This window comes from Megascapheus bottae, chromosome 8, assembly GCF_031878675.1.
Source record: "Megascapheus bottae isolate mThoBot1 chromosome 8, mThoBot2.hap1, whole genome shotgun sequence".
Classification (NCBI taxonomy): Eukaryota; Metazoa; Chordata; class Mammalia; order Rodentia; family Geomyidae; genus Megascapheus; species Megascapheus bottae.
The window spans coordinates 14,752,489-14,766,746 of record NC_143516.1 but is presented as its reverse complement, the minus strand read 5'-3'; the positions used below and the strand labels follow the sequence as shown (position 1 = coordinate 14,766,746).

The following is a 14,258-nucleotide window of genomic DNA, read 5'->3' as shown; positions in this document are numbered from 1 at the left end:
CAGAAATTAGCACTGAGAAACAGTACTGAAAACTGTACTTTACTTTTACTATTCATTGTGTATGTTAAGAAATAATTTAAAATGAAATACTCCTGCTTGTGAAATAAGCTTAATGAATATACCATTATAAATATCCTTTTATATGCTGATTCTGTGGACATTTAAATCTTAGTTTACCTTTTTTGTTTTTTGCCAGTCTTGGGACTTGAACTCAGAGCCTGAGCACTGTCCTTGGGCCTTCTCAAGGCTAGAGCTCTACCACTTGAGCTATATCACCACTTTCAGCTTTTTCTAGTATGTGGTACTGAGGAATCTGGGCCTTCATGCATGCTAAGCAAGCACTCTACCACTCCTGGCCCTAGTTTACCTTTTAAAATGTTGTGATAATATTTTTTTCCATTTGCTACACGAGACCACAATATGTGGTTGGAAATCTGCCCAGGGGAAAAGGAGTGAAAGATTGGAAGAGTTCACATAAGGGTGTCTTTGTTTAGTGAAGCCATCAGGTTATAGATATTTGATTTCATTTACTGTTTGTAATCCTCTAAACCACATATACCATGCTTCCTGTTTGCCTTCTGGGTCAACTCTTAAACTCTTTTTATCCGTTATTTAATACATGAGCAGTTGTAGTCATTGGCCATATTTCTTGGACCTTTCAGAGGTTTTTTTTTTTTCTTTTCTTTTTTTTTTTTTAAGGTGATAATGGTGATTGAATCCAGGACAAGGCAAACACTCAGCCACTTAATAAACCGGCCCTTTCTCTTGGGGTTTTGTTTTTGGGATAGGGTCCTGTTAACTCTCCCAAACTGACCTTGACATTGTAATTTTCCTGCCTCTGCCTCTTGAGTAGCTGGGATTACAGTCATGAACCACCATGCCTGACTCAGAAGTGGGAGTTCTAGAAATAATAAAAAGAGCAGTACATGAATTTGGGGGCTTGCTATCTGACCCGGGTGGGGGGGGGTTAGTCCTCGGTCCCTCCAGACCTGCAAGAGGGATAGAGAGAACACGCCCCCACCAGGACAAGCCCAGAAAGGAGAGGGCCCTCACCCAGCCCTCCCTTGCCGGAGGACAATCAGACACATCAGGGAGACCCCTCAATACAGTTTATTGAGGAAGTCCATTCAGCTAATATAGGATGCAGGAGCCAATCAACACAAAGGTGGGCAGGGCGAGGGGAGGTAGGTACAGAAGGGGAATCATGTGCTGTCATCAACCAGAATGTGGCATTCTGGTTAAAAATACAGACTCTGGCCAGATGGGACAGCTACCATGTAGAACCCTCGCTACTCAGGAAGCAGACATCAGGAGGATTGTACTTAGAGGCCAGACAAGGAAAAAAAAAAGTTCTTGAGACTCCATCTTAGCCAGTTAAAAAACTAAAAAGCTGAGTATAGCAATACATGTTCTGTCACCACAGCTATGCAGGAAGCTTAAATAGCAGGCTCAAAATTCAAGATTTCATGGACATAAATTCAAGAAATAATAAAAGCATAAAGGGTTGGTGGGCATGCCTAAAGTGGACTGCCTGCCAGGCAAATACAAGGCCTCAAGTTCAAACCCCAGTACCACCAGCAGAAAGAAAGAAAGAAAGAAAGAAAGAAAGAAAGAAAGAAAGAAAGAAAGAAAGAAAGAGAAGGAAAGAAAGAAAGAGAGAAAGAAAAGAAAGAATTCAGCCTCCACTCCCAAGGATTGAATCGTGGCCATGCCACAGAGTAGTTGTGTAACTCGATCGCATTACTAGTTTCCGAATTTGGACCACAGGAATAACAACTCCTACTTTACAGTTGCCACAAAAGTAACAAAAATAAGCATTGGAAAGAGTGCCTGGCACACATTCAGTGTTATGTTCATTAGCACCACCGGAATTTCTCTTCAACTGCGATCTGTTAGTGACTCAAGGAAGTTTATAGGGTCAGGAATGGAAGCGCATACCTATAATCCTAACTCTCAGGAAGACGCACGAGCCAGTTACAAATAAAAACAGCAAGAGCCAGACACAAGAATCGCTTTCCAAAAAAGCAAAAGCCATTTCAACATATATACAGGAAACTTCTAGAGGTGTCACAGGAACAGCCAAGCCACAGCTGATACAAGACAGGTCCAGAAATGTCAGAAATAGGTGTTAGAATGTTTTTAAGGTCAGCCACAGATATAGATGTAGATAGACACAGGTGTGGGGGGGGGGAGACTCAACACCAAACCATTCCTCCAGCTCCTCCTTGATATTTATTTTAAAACAATACCTTTATTTTATTTTCTAGTCATACCAAGTCCAGACTTTTCTGGTCTCAAAAGAGTGACACTCATTTCCTCCAGAAAGACCTCCGTCCATTGATAAGGATGGCATGCAACCTCTTTACTTCGACACTTGCTACTCCTGGAGGCCCAAGCTTTCAAGGAGTTTTGGTGAGGATAGGCATCACCAAATCATAGCACTGAACAGGAAGGCTGACAAGGGGGAGAGAAGGTGTGAGGTGGCACGGAGGCCAGCCTGCCTGAGAATGCAGAGGCTAGAAGGAGATGCTGGGAAGGGAGAGTGTGGGGGAAATGTTTTAGGGAAAGCCTAGACTCATAATGAATGGAAAAGGAAGTTGTAAAACTGGTTATACCTACCAATAATTTTCTGTCCTCTTTATTCTCCCAACTATACAAAAAGAATACCTATATTATACATGTTTTATATAGTAAAGATTTGGGGGGCTGGGGATGGAGCTCAGTGGTAGAGTTTGTTTTGCCTTCCCAGGCCTGAGTTTGATCACTAATCTATAGACACACACACACACACACACACACACACACACACACACATACACACACACACACAGCATCTGCCAAAATCATTAATGCAAACTACCTCACCACCTGCTCTCAATCATACCACGTTGTGCATTACACTGGAATCTCCCCACATTCTTCCACATTGCAACCATACTACATCGAGCAAAGCTCTCTATCATCTCCAATGCCCCTGGCTACTGAAGTTGCTATAGATGAGCAAGTCTAGAGATGTTCCAGTCCTCTCCTGTAAGTCAGGGTGACCCCCCCACCCCTAAACTCACACACAACTCCACAATGCCTCCTCAGTGCCACATGCCCACCCACCTGGCCACTGGGCAGAAAAAGGGATGCAAGCCATGGCTTGCCATAAGAGTCAAGGAAAAGGGATGCAAGCCATGGCTTGCCCAGAAGAGTCAAGGCAAGAGGGAATGGAAATGCTTCCCCTGCCCTGGCTTGGAGCTGTGAGCTCAGCTGGCTGACAAGGCCCAGGTTTTTCCCTCACCCCACAGGTGTGCTTTGCCCAGCAGCATTTCCTGCAAGGCTTTCAAAACCCTGGGTTTTGCTTGGAACCGGTGCTTCACGTCTGCAATTCTGGCTACTCATGTGGCTGAAAACCACCATTTGAAGTCAGCCTCAGCAGGAAAGTCTGTGAGATTCTTATCTCCAATTAGACACCGAAAATAAATAAATAAATAAAATCAAAAAGCCCCAAATGCAAGTGTTACTCAAGTGGTAGAGTGCCAGTCTTGAACAACACCCAAAACCTAAGAGACAGTGCCCAGACCCAGAGTTCATGCCCCAGTGTGCACACACACACACACACACACACACACACACACACACACACACACACCTCGTACAAAACCAAAAACACCCTTGGGTTGCAATAGAGCAAAACCTTGATACATAAGGCCATACAGTATGATGCTAAAGGAAAGGATCTCCAGGATATAGAGACAGTGAAAAATCTCACACAGGTAGAGATCAAACACAAGGAATGCCATCGTCCATCACAGAAAGTTTGTCAGGCTCCACTGAAAGAGACAAGAATTTCCCTTGCTCCAGGAATGTTTGTCTAGCTCATTCCTTTGCCTTGTCCTATGCGCACCCTCGTCTTTTGCACCCTTAAAAGGGCACTGGTTAGGTAATGAGGTCTCTCCCCAGACTCTTCATCCCTCTCTCTAATGTGGATGGAAGGAACCTGCCAAACAAGAAACGCTCCCTAGTAGCAAGCTGTTCGGGCATGCACTGAGGAAAGTAAACTGCCAGGTAGATGAGAGAAATGTCCTGTTGTTCAAATACACCCCTGCCCCCCCCCCCCCCAGGGAGGAGTGCCTGGCACTCGCCATCTGCAGTCAGCGCTAATTGTCAATATTTGCAGTGATTCTAAACTTGTTTTGAAAAGGAAGAGTGGATTCTACTCGAGATGGCCTGGCAGAGGCACTGGTGGCAGACGTCCTTTCCTTCTGGATGAGAGAGGAGGAGGAGGAGGGGAAGGAAGAAGAGGAGGAAGAGGAGGGGGGAAGGGAGAGAGAGAGAGACAGGCAGGCAGGCAAAGACAGACACACGGACTGTTCCTTGAGAGCAACTAGGTCAGGGCACAGGAGAACCCCAAATCCCCAGGAGGAGAAGGTGACAGGACTGAGGTGGACCTAACTGGGGAAACTGAGGCCAGGCACCAGCGGCTCACACCTGTAGCCCTAGCCACCGAGGAGGAGGCGGAGATCCAGCGATGGAGGCTGGAAGTCAGGCTGGGCAATTGGCTCTTCCTCGGGGACACGCGTCCTGGGAGGTGACAGGAAGACGGAGAGCCAGGCCACGGGCAGGGCGAGGGGCTCCTTCCGACGGGACGCGGCCACGGGTGAGGCCACACGCCGGGGCCATCCACGCGTGGACGGGGGGGACGGGGCGCGGGGGTGCGGAGCGGGCGAGGCGGCCTGCGGCTCCCGGAGCAGCTGCCTGGCCCCTGCCCGCCCGGCCGAGCCGAGGCCCTGGTGGAGAGGATAGATGGATGGATGGATGGATGGATGGATGGATGGATGGATGGATGGATGGATGCATGGATGCATGGATGCATGGATGCATGGAGAGGAAAGTTGTGGAGAGATGGCCCCTGGGCGCTGCTCGGGGCATTGCAGGCGCCCGGAGGAGGCCGTGGCTCCGCAGAGCTCAGCCCTGAAGTCTGTTCCAGGATCGACCTCGCGGCGCCCCGGGAACCCCAGCCCCGCGCCCCCGGCCCGGCTGCTCCAGATCTCCTGCCCACAAACCCAGGAAGTGTGGTTGTACTTGGGTTCGTTTGCCGCGCCCGCGCGCACCTGGAATCGAAAGCAGCGCGGGCGGGGCCCGGGCTCGGCGCGAATCGCTCCGCCGTACGCCCCAGGTTGCAGTTGCTTCGGCTGCCACGGCGGAGGAAAGCGGAGGCACCCGCCAAAGAGGCGTCTGTGGCTGGAGTTGAGCCAGCCGGGGAGCCTCGGCGGCCCCGCATTCCTGAGGGAGGGGGCGAGGAAGCCGGCGGAGAGCTTTGTAGGAAGAGCTGGAGGAGCACTGCTCGTCTGCACCAGGATGGCCGAGTGGTTAAGGCGTTGGACTTAAGATCCAATGGACATATGTCCGCGTGGGTTCGAACCCCACTCCTGGTAGGAGGATCTTTTTTTTCTTCCAGATTTAGTTATTTATTTTATTACATTCTTTTTGTTTTCCTTTCCCCTTTTCTTTTTCTTTCTTTCTTTCTTTTTTTAAACAGATACTTTATTGAACAGACCACGCCTTGAAAATTAAGATTCTGACTTCAGGCTGAAAGAAGGGCAGGCCTACAACTCTCGGGTTTCTCAATCCGGAAGAGAGCAAGGCCCGGTGTGTGTGTGTGTGTGTGTGTGTGTGTGTGTGTGTGTGTGTGTGTGTGTGTGTGTGTGTGTGTGTGTGTGTGTGTGTGTGTGTGTGTGTGTGTGTGTGTGTGTGTGTGGAAGGTGGGGGGGTCCGGGGAATGGTCTTTTTTGGGAGGCGGGGGTCTTGGCTCAGTTTCAGATTCTGCTCAAAACCCAGAATAACATCTCTAGTTTTTTTTGTTGTTGTTGCCCAAAGTTAACTGTGCAATTAACTCCAAAGAACTTAATGGAATGCTAACTTGTAGCCTTAAAATGTTAACTATTCTTTAACGTTTTTCTTTTCTTCTTCTTTTTTTTTTAAATGAAAGCAATTAATGGCTTCAAGCAAAATGTACAAATATCATTCCTCAGAATCCTTTGAGAGTGATGTACTGACTAGCTACTCCCAACACAGCCATCCAGTTTAGGGAATTGACATTGATAGTTTCAGCCGTCGTGGTAATAATAATAATAATGATAATAAATTTATTTTTTTTTTAAATGGCTACTGTTTACAACGAGGCCTTGCATTTCCTAGTCCCGGCTTCCCAGGGTTCAGTGGTACCCCAGTCCTGTGATTTATTTTCATGACCCGTGGACACCTCTGAAGTATCTAAATTTCGCATATGGCGTGTGAATAGATTTTTTTAGGAAGGGGAGAGGAATAATTATTCAATCGATAACCAGCCCGCCAGAGCTTTCTCTCCCTTTTTTTCTTAAGAGCCCAGTTCTTTTTTGACCCCTTGAAAAGTTGATTCAAATATAGCCCAAGTGGAACCGTTTCTAAATAGATCCCTGCCAGACTTCTCCTGCTCATTCTGTAATTTTTGTTTGAACAATCACAACTTGAGCTGCTAATTTGAATTACAAATTGGAAGTGTGGATTTATAAGCATTCTCTTTGTGGGTCTGAGCAAGCTGTAAGTTATTCAAAACTTTCTTTTTTAATGGTTAGACTTTGTGTTCACAGAGCTCTATAGAGAAAGCCTTCACCAGTACTTTTAAACAGCGACACCTACTGGACAATGCGAGGCAAATTTATTTCCTCATCCTAAATATCTGATCCACATTTTGGTTGCTTTGTTACTATGTTTAGGAGCAGAGTAAGATTGTGTCTTCTTTAGAAAGTTGATTTTACGTGCTGCTGTCAGAAAGAATGACATCGCCCCATTTGTTAGGAAATGGAAAGACTTAGAAAAAATCATATTAAGTGAAGTAAGCCAGACTCAAAGGAACATAGGCTCAATGGTTTCCCTCATTTGTCATAATCAGTAGAAACCTTGGGCTCTCCTAGCAGAGATTTGCAATAGAGCAAAACCTTGATACATAAGGCCATACAGTATGATGCTAAAGGAAAGGATCTCCAGGATATAGAGACAAAAGCCATATAATGAGTGATTGTTGTCCTTAATGTACTATGTTATCTCTCATCTCTTTTGCTAGCCCTTGATTATCTCATATTGTTACAGTATCTTACTTTGTTATCTGATATATTGGATATATTTGTATTTGGTTATTTGAAACTGGATAGGGAAGTGGGGAAAACAAGATGAGGGGTGGGGGTGGGGGGAGGGAAATGGGGACCAAGACATGAGAAAGGGTATCAATGTATGTGAATTAATGTACCTTCTATTTGGCAAATATAATGTAACCCTTCTATTAATTACAATAAAAAATACATGAAAAAAGAAAACAAAAAAAGAAAGTTGATTTTTTCTTTCTTTTAATTATTAATGACAAGCAAATCGTTGAGAATAATCTCAAATCACTGATATAACTTGGATATATACTTGATATATTCCTGGATAGAGAATTAAAACGAGAGTCGTGTTAAAGCAATGAGAAAATTTGTATCTTTATTTTGATGGAATGCTTTTTAGAACTTGGAAAGTTGAAGAGTAATAGGTGCCTGGTTAGATATGAGCCTTGAAAAGTTTAAGTCCTGCCACTTTGAGTCACCCCAAGCTTAGACTTCAAGCGTAGTAAGTTGGAGCTTGGAGACTTCAACTCATTCCTTTTGTTTCTCATTTCAGTTTTACATGCAGCTTCAGTTAGTGCCACACTGACTGCATGCTGATTGTTCAAGTGGGACAGTATTGCTTGGGACATTTTTTAAAGGCAATTTCTCATGTATTGAACATGTAGGCTTGAATTTTTTAAGTTCACACATCTAATTGTCTTATTTGCAATTTTACTTCTATTTATTTTTACCCTTTTTATATTATTATCTGGAAGTAGTTGTACAGGAGGGTCTGGAATTCAGCGTATCAGTTTGTGAGTTCAACCCATCTCCATCAATGTCACCCCTTCTGATCCTTCTCAAATGGGAGAAATGTTAATGACCCACGGTGAAGGGAATCTGTTGTTTCCAAGAAGCCACATCAGAAGAAGAGAATGTAATTCTGTTCTGGCACCTGCTCATTCCTGTGGGCGGAGGCCCTGTGAATCAGCCTGGCCATCGCTCATACTTCAGTAGCTCTGCTCCTCTTATCTCCGAGCCAGGAACAAAAGAACCATTTCTAAAGAAAGGCAGCATCAGGGAGTGTCAGTGACTCTTACCTGCAATCCTAGGCACTCAGGAGGCTGGAATCAGAAGATCAGTCCTCAAAGCCAGACTCTTACCTTCAGTCAGCCAGCAAAAGCTACGTGTGGAGATGGGACTCAAGTGGTAGAGCCCCTACTCTGAGCGAGAAAAAGGCTAATCAAGGGCATGAGATCCTGAGATCAAGCCCCAGTTCTGGGACACACACACACACACACACACACACACACACCCACAATGTGGAAGCACAGTCCTGGGTTCCAGGTACCAGTGTTGCCACAGGCTGACTCTGTGAGGCTGCGCAGGTGCTGGGAAGCAGAGGGAGGTTAACCAGGCTCCTCCATTGGCAGGAAATGGAAACTGGGCCTAGCAGGACTTTCTAAAGAAGTCCTCAGTAGCTACCTGCTGAACAAGCGAGCAACTCCAAAGTTGACTGGGCACGTTTGAACAAATTATTCTGTCCACGTACTTGCCCCTGGTCAGGGTAAGTTGTGGAAAATGTGCCCAGGATGCGTTTGAATTGGGCACCCAGATTCCCCCCATCCTTCTCATGAGGGAAAGCATTACTGTATAGAAATCTGTAAAGCAGGAGACGTTGGGCGAAGGGAAGCCAATATCACTTCTGGTTTTCTGGTGATTAATTGGAGATAAGAGTCTCTCGGACGTTAGTGCCCTAGCTGGCTTTGAACCTCAATCCTCAGATCTCAGCCTCCTGAGTAGCTAGGATTACAGGGGTGCGTCACCATGCTCAGCTGTAAAAGTTTTTAAGAGGGGCACCAGTGAGTGGCTCATGCTTTTCATTATAGCTACTCAGGAGGCTGAAATCTTAGGATTGAGGTTCAAAACCAATCAAGCAGGAAGGTCAGTGAGACCCTTATTTCTGATAAACTGCCCAAAAGACCAGAAGTGAAGCTATTCCTAGAATGTTAGCTTGGAGCAAAAGAAACTGAGGGACAGCCCAAAGGCTCTGAGTTCAAGTGCTAGGAGCAGCCAGCCCACCCAGAAAACCGAAATAAACCCAAAACTTTTAAATGCCAAGTTTTCCATCAACAGCCTTTTCCTATGCAAAACGTTGAGAACATTCTGGGATTTTCTTTGTCTAAAACAAACAAACATAGATCAGAGTTCCAAACTCTGAAGTTAAAAAAAAATCTCTGCTTTCCAGTGAGGAGTTCATTGTCTTGCCCGAGTGAAACACCCACGGGGTTAGTCACAAATGACTATATTAAGGATGTTTTTCACATTTTTGAAATGCTAGCAATTCTGACCCACCCAACTCGGCTATTTTAAAATGCAACCTGACTTTTTTTTTCCTCTATAAGAAAAAAAACAATTCTATCATGGAGAAGATGTACAAAATAACCGAATATCTTGCTCTTAAGAATGGCAAAGTGCCCGACAGAGTTCAAGCTGGTATTGGGCTGATTTCACAGGCCCGCTCTCTCCTCCTGGGACTCCTGTCAGATTTAATCCTATTAGAACACTACAAAGAACCATGAGCAAAAGTGTACACTCATAACTGCAAGTTGCAAGTGAACTTTTAACTGTGCCTAATGAATTGAAATGACCTCAGTATTAAACTAATTGAATCAATTAGCCCATTTCCTCCATGCGGATGGCAGCGTCCTTTGAAAATCCTTTAGCCAAAGTCAGAAAAGGATGGATTTGGGTTCTTGTGGGTAGGGAAAGCTGCTGGGTGGGTCTGGATTGCTCTGTGTTCCACCCCATTATCAGGTAGCTGTGGAGGCCTGGGGGGGGCACATACCCACGGTGACTCTGGGCCAGTCCTTTTGTTTTCTAAATATCTGGGAATGCTGGCAGCCTCTGCTTTGACCACTCATTCAGTAAATACTGTTCAAGTGCCCAGAATGGCAGTGCCATGAACAAGGTAGTCAAGGTTCTGTCACCCTGTTACTCAACAGTTTCAGAACATTCATTTTCCTAAGTATTTTATAGCACTGTCTTGAACTGTGGCCAGTGCTCATCTCCCATCACTAGGAAAGAGTGCTCAGCAAAGAGGGGAACAAGAGAAAGGGGAAGGATGGGAGGAGGGATCGGGTGCGGCTGTCTTACTCTAGGATTTGAACTCAAGACCTCTATTTTGCTAAGCTAGTGCTTCACCACGTGAGCCTTGCCTCTAGCACATCTTCTTTCTAGTTGTTACTATTTATTTATTTATTTTGCTGGTCTTAGGGCTTGAACTTGGGCCTAAGTGCTGTCCCTGGATTCCTTTGGCTCAAAGCTAGTCAAAGCTAGTGCTCTTACCACTCCATCCACAGCACCACTTGCAGTTTTTTTTTCTGTGATTAATTGGAGATGAGTCTCATGGACTTTGAACCACCATCCTCAGATCTCAGCCTCCTGAGTAGCTAGGGGTACAGGTGCTTGACCTTGCTAGATATTTTGGAGATGGAGTCTAATGACTATCTCCAGCTATGAGCCTGTGGACTTTAGCCTCCGAGATAACGGGGATTCCAAGAATGAGCCGCCTAGACAGCCTGACATTACTTAGCAGTTTCATTGAGTCTGTTGTTTGGGTGATTGTGACTATTGTGAATTTTGATCATGTTGCTCAGTATTAGATGCCCCTTGTAGTTTGGGACTACTCAAACTTTTCATACTTAAAAAGACTTAATACTGAAGCCTTTTTAACTCAAGTTACTGATAAACACAAGGGCTAGGCTTTCCCATTCCTAAAGATACCTTTTTTCTTTCAAGTGGTGGGAGTGTAGCTCAGTGGCAGAACACTTACTTAGCTGTGTACACACACACACACACACACAAACACACACACACACACACAAACACACACACACACACACACGAAAGATATTCCTTTCCAGGTTGCCATTGATCCATTAATTTACCTTCTTTGTGAGACATTTTCAACTTGTTCCACATTTGCTTTAATATTTGGTTTGCATTTACTCACAGCAACCACTAGAATGTCTGGAGATGCGTTCCCTAATATAGTACCCAAATCAAAATGTGTTCACTATGTGTTCTATATATTTTTTTTATTTATTTTTGCCAGTCCTGGGCTTGAGTTCAGGGCCTGAGCACTGTCCTTGGACTTTCTCAAGGCTAGAACTCTACCACTTGAGCCTTAGCACCACTTCTGGCTTTTTTCTATGTATGTGGTACCAAGGAATCGAACCTGGGTCTTGGTGCATGCTAGGCAAGCACTCTACCACTAGGCCAAACTCCCCGCCCTGTGTTCTATATTTTTAATGGTCAAACAATGTGGTGAATCTTTGAGTCTGAGGCCAGCCTGGCTCCATAGAGAGTTGCTGTCTCAACAACAACAACAATCAGAAGGTCCATGTGAATCAAGATTTTCCTGAGGAACCCATTTTGGCTTTTATTACCCACTGAACACAAGACATGGTCCACAGCTCACCCTTTCCACAGCACTTTCATCCATCACACACAAATGTTCAAAGACTTTCTTCTTCCCGAGTCTATATTACGTTATCTTCTGAATTTTGTCAGGTGCAAGTCTTGATCCATGGTTACACTCAAGGCCAATGCAAACGTTAATATTATGGCGCTCAGCCTCTGTTGCCAATTCTTTCCATATTACTGGGGATTGAACGTAGGGCCTTAGGCTTGCTAGGCAGATTGAGCCACCTTTCCAGCCTGGTTATTTTCAGGATAGGGTCTTGCTTTATTTCCGGGCTCTCCTGACCTGTAGTCTCCCTAATTGTGTTTCTCTTTGGCACTGGGTGACAGGTGTCTGCTGCTGCACCCAGCTCTTCTAAACTGCCACTTGGTATGATGGACACTGGGGGCTTACACCTGTAATCCTGGCTATTCGGGAGGTTGAGATTTGAGTGTCAAGATTCAGAGCCACTACGGCCAGAAAAGTCTATAGGACTCTATTTCCATTTAACCATCAAAGAGCCTAAAGTAAAACTATAACTCAAGCAGTCTTGAGTAAATAAAGCTAAGAAATCACTCATAGGCCCTGAGTTCCAGCACAGACACACACACACACACACACACACACACACACACACACACACACACATCCAAGCAGCAACAATCAAACCCAAAGAATTCCTAAAACACAATTATGAGCTGAAATGATTGACACTGGTGTTTAATCAAAATTATTTTTCCCTCAGCATATTAATATTCCAGATACTATGGCTTTCAGTGCAACGTCTTAAGTTCACAAAGAATCTGTTGTTGTTTTCTTCTTTATTAATACCTTTAATCTAAGACTCTCTGAAGCTGCTGAATGTCAAAGTTACTTAGGGGATACTCATATACTTGACAGAGATGTCTTTACTAGACACACAAAAAAAGGAAAGAGTGAAAAAGAAAAAAGCAAGCCTCACAGCCATCTCTCATTAAGCCTGGGCCACTGAGGCTGTGTCTCCGGATTTGTAGAATGTGTTATAGAAGGTTCTAGCAAAGATCACATTCCTGAGGCCATGGTTGGGCTGCAGGGTAAGGCAGAGGGAAGATTCCAGAGAGTCTGAGTGACAGGGGAGGGACTGCAAAGGAGTCTGGGAAGAGGAGGGGGGCTCTCAGGAACCCCCAGATTTAAGCTATACCATAGCAGAACCTGAGCTGGGTAGGAGGGGGAGTAGTTCAGAAGAGCCACCACTGCTCTCAGGGAGCCCCACCGGCCCCTGGCCCAGCACTTGGCAGGGGAGTGGCCAGGATGTACCAATGGCTGGCAGACTGACAACCTGGACAAGAACTCTGCGAATGCATTCTTTGCATCCAGAGAAATCCACGGTTTCACTACTGAATCTTCATCCTCTCTGTCAAATAAATCTGGACCTTTCATCTTAGATTTTAAAAATCAAACTGTGCAGAAAATACCACCCAGACTACACAGTGTTTAACTGGAGACCGAACTACAGAGGGCCAAGCTCACATCCCCCTGCTTGGCTCTTTCCTGTGAGTAGCAATGTGGTAAAGTCTGGTAGCTGATTTAGAAGTATGCTATTTGCCTGCTTTCAGGAGCATGGGTGTGACGACTGGGGCAGCAAGCATCACCTTGTACCATGAGGATGAAGGTGAAACTCTAGTATTGGAGGAAAAGTGACCAGGAAGGACCATCTTCCTGTAGCCTTTTTAAAGCAAAGCCACCGTCTTAACCCCATGCCACCAAACTTCATGGAAACAGAAAGTTTCCTTGGGGATTCTACAACCAATGCTGGTCCTACCTGATATTAATACAAATGAATAATATTAGTATAAAAATATAAGAAAGGCATGGTAGCATACATCTGTAATCCCAGCACTTAGGAGGAAGGAGCAAAAGATGACTCATTCAAGCCAGCCTGAGTTAAGGCTGGGGATGTGATTTCCCTGTGGAATTCTTGCTTAGCATGTGTAAGGTGCTCGTTTTCTCCCCTGCAACACACACACACACACACACACACACACACACACACACACGTGTGCATACATGTAAAATCCTTGACCATTCCCCCAAACATTAATAATATTTTTTTTCATGTTGGGGATCTAGCCCTGGGCTTAAGAGTCGCAGGCAAGTGTGTGACCACACTCCCATTCCTTCGTATTTGTTTTCTCTCAGTTCTCTGAAATTCTGACTCCCATTGAAAAGCACTGCCAGATTCTCACCCTGACTCCTCCTGACTGTGTGAACATTAACCTCAAAGAAAACACATTTCCATGAAAAACAGCCAAGCTTCCTGCCAGCAGAGGTGGCCAGCAGTCACACTGGAGGCTTGACTCGTAGTAGAGTGCCAGCCATGAGCAGAAGCCAAGCAAGGGCTTAACACCCTGACTTCCTACCATCTGATGGGTCAACTAACTATATAAACAGAACCCATGATAAGTGACCCACAACTGCATCAAGTTTTCATTTAAGTCATGAGTGGGGAACATGGAGCCAGTAGTTGAAGACTGGGGAGTGGTCAGAATCACTGAAGAACCCACATACATGATGAAGGTCTCTGTTGGTCAACTGCTGAACAGCACCAAGGCCTTATCATCCAGGAAAGAAGCCGAGCCTGGACAGATGGAGGGTGACTTGCATATAGCCCCCAGGAGGACATGAGGGTGACAGCAAGCACAACCACA

At 45.2% G+C, this 14,258-nt stretch overlaps 1 non-coding gene across 1 annotated transcript; it reads left to right on the top strand.

Moving 5' to 3' along the window:
- Window positions 1-5,340: 5,340 nt before the first annotated feature.
- On the top strand, window positions 5,341-5,423 carry Trnal-uaa (transfer RNA leucine (anticodon UAA)). The gene has a single exon. It is a non-coding gene; the product is annotated as a tRNA-Leu (tRNA).
- The last annotated feature ends 8,835 nt before the right edge of the window (window positions 5,424-14,258 follow it).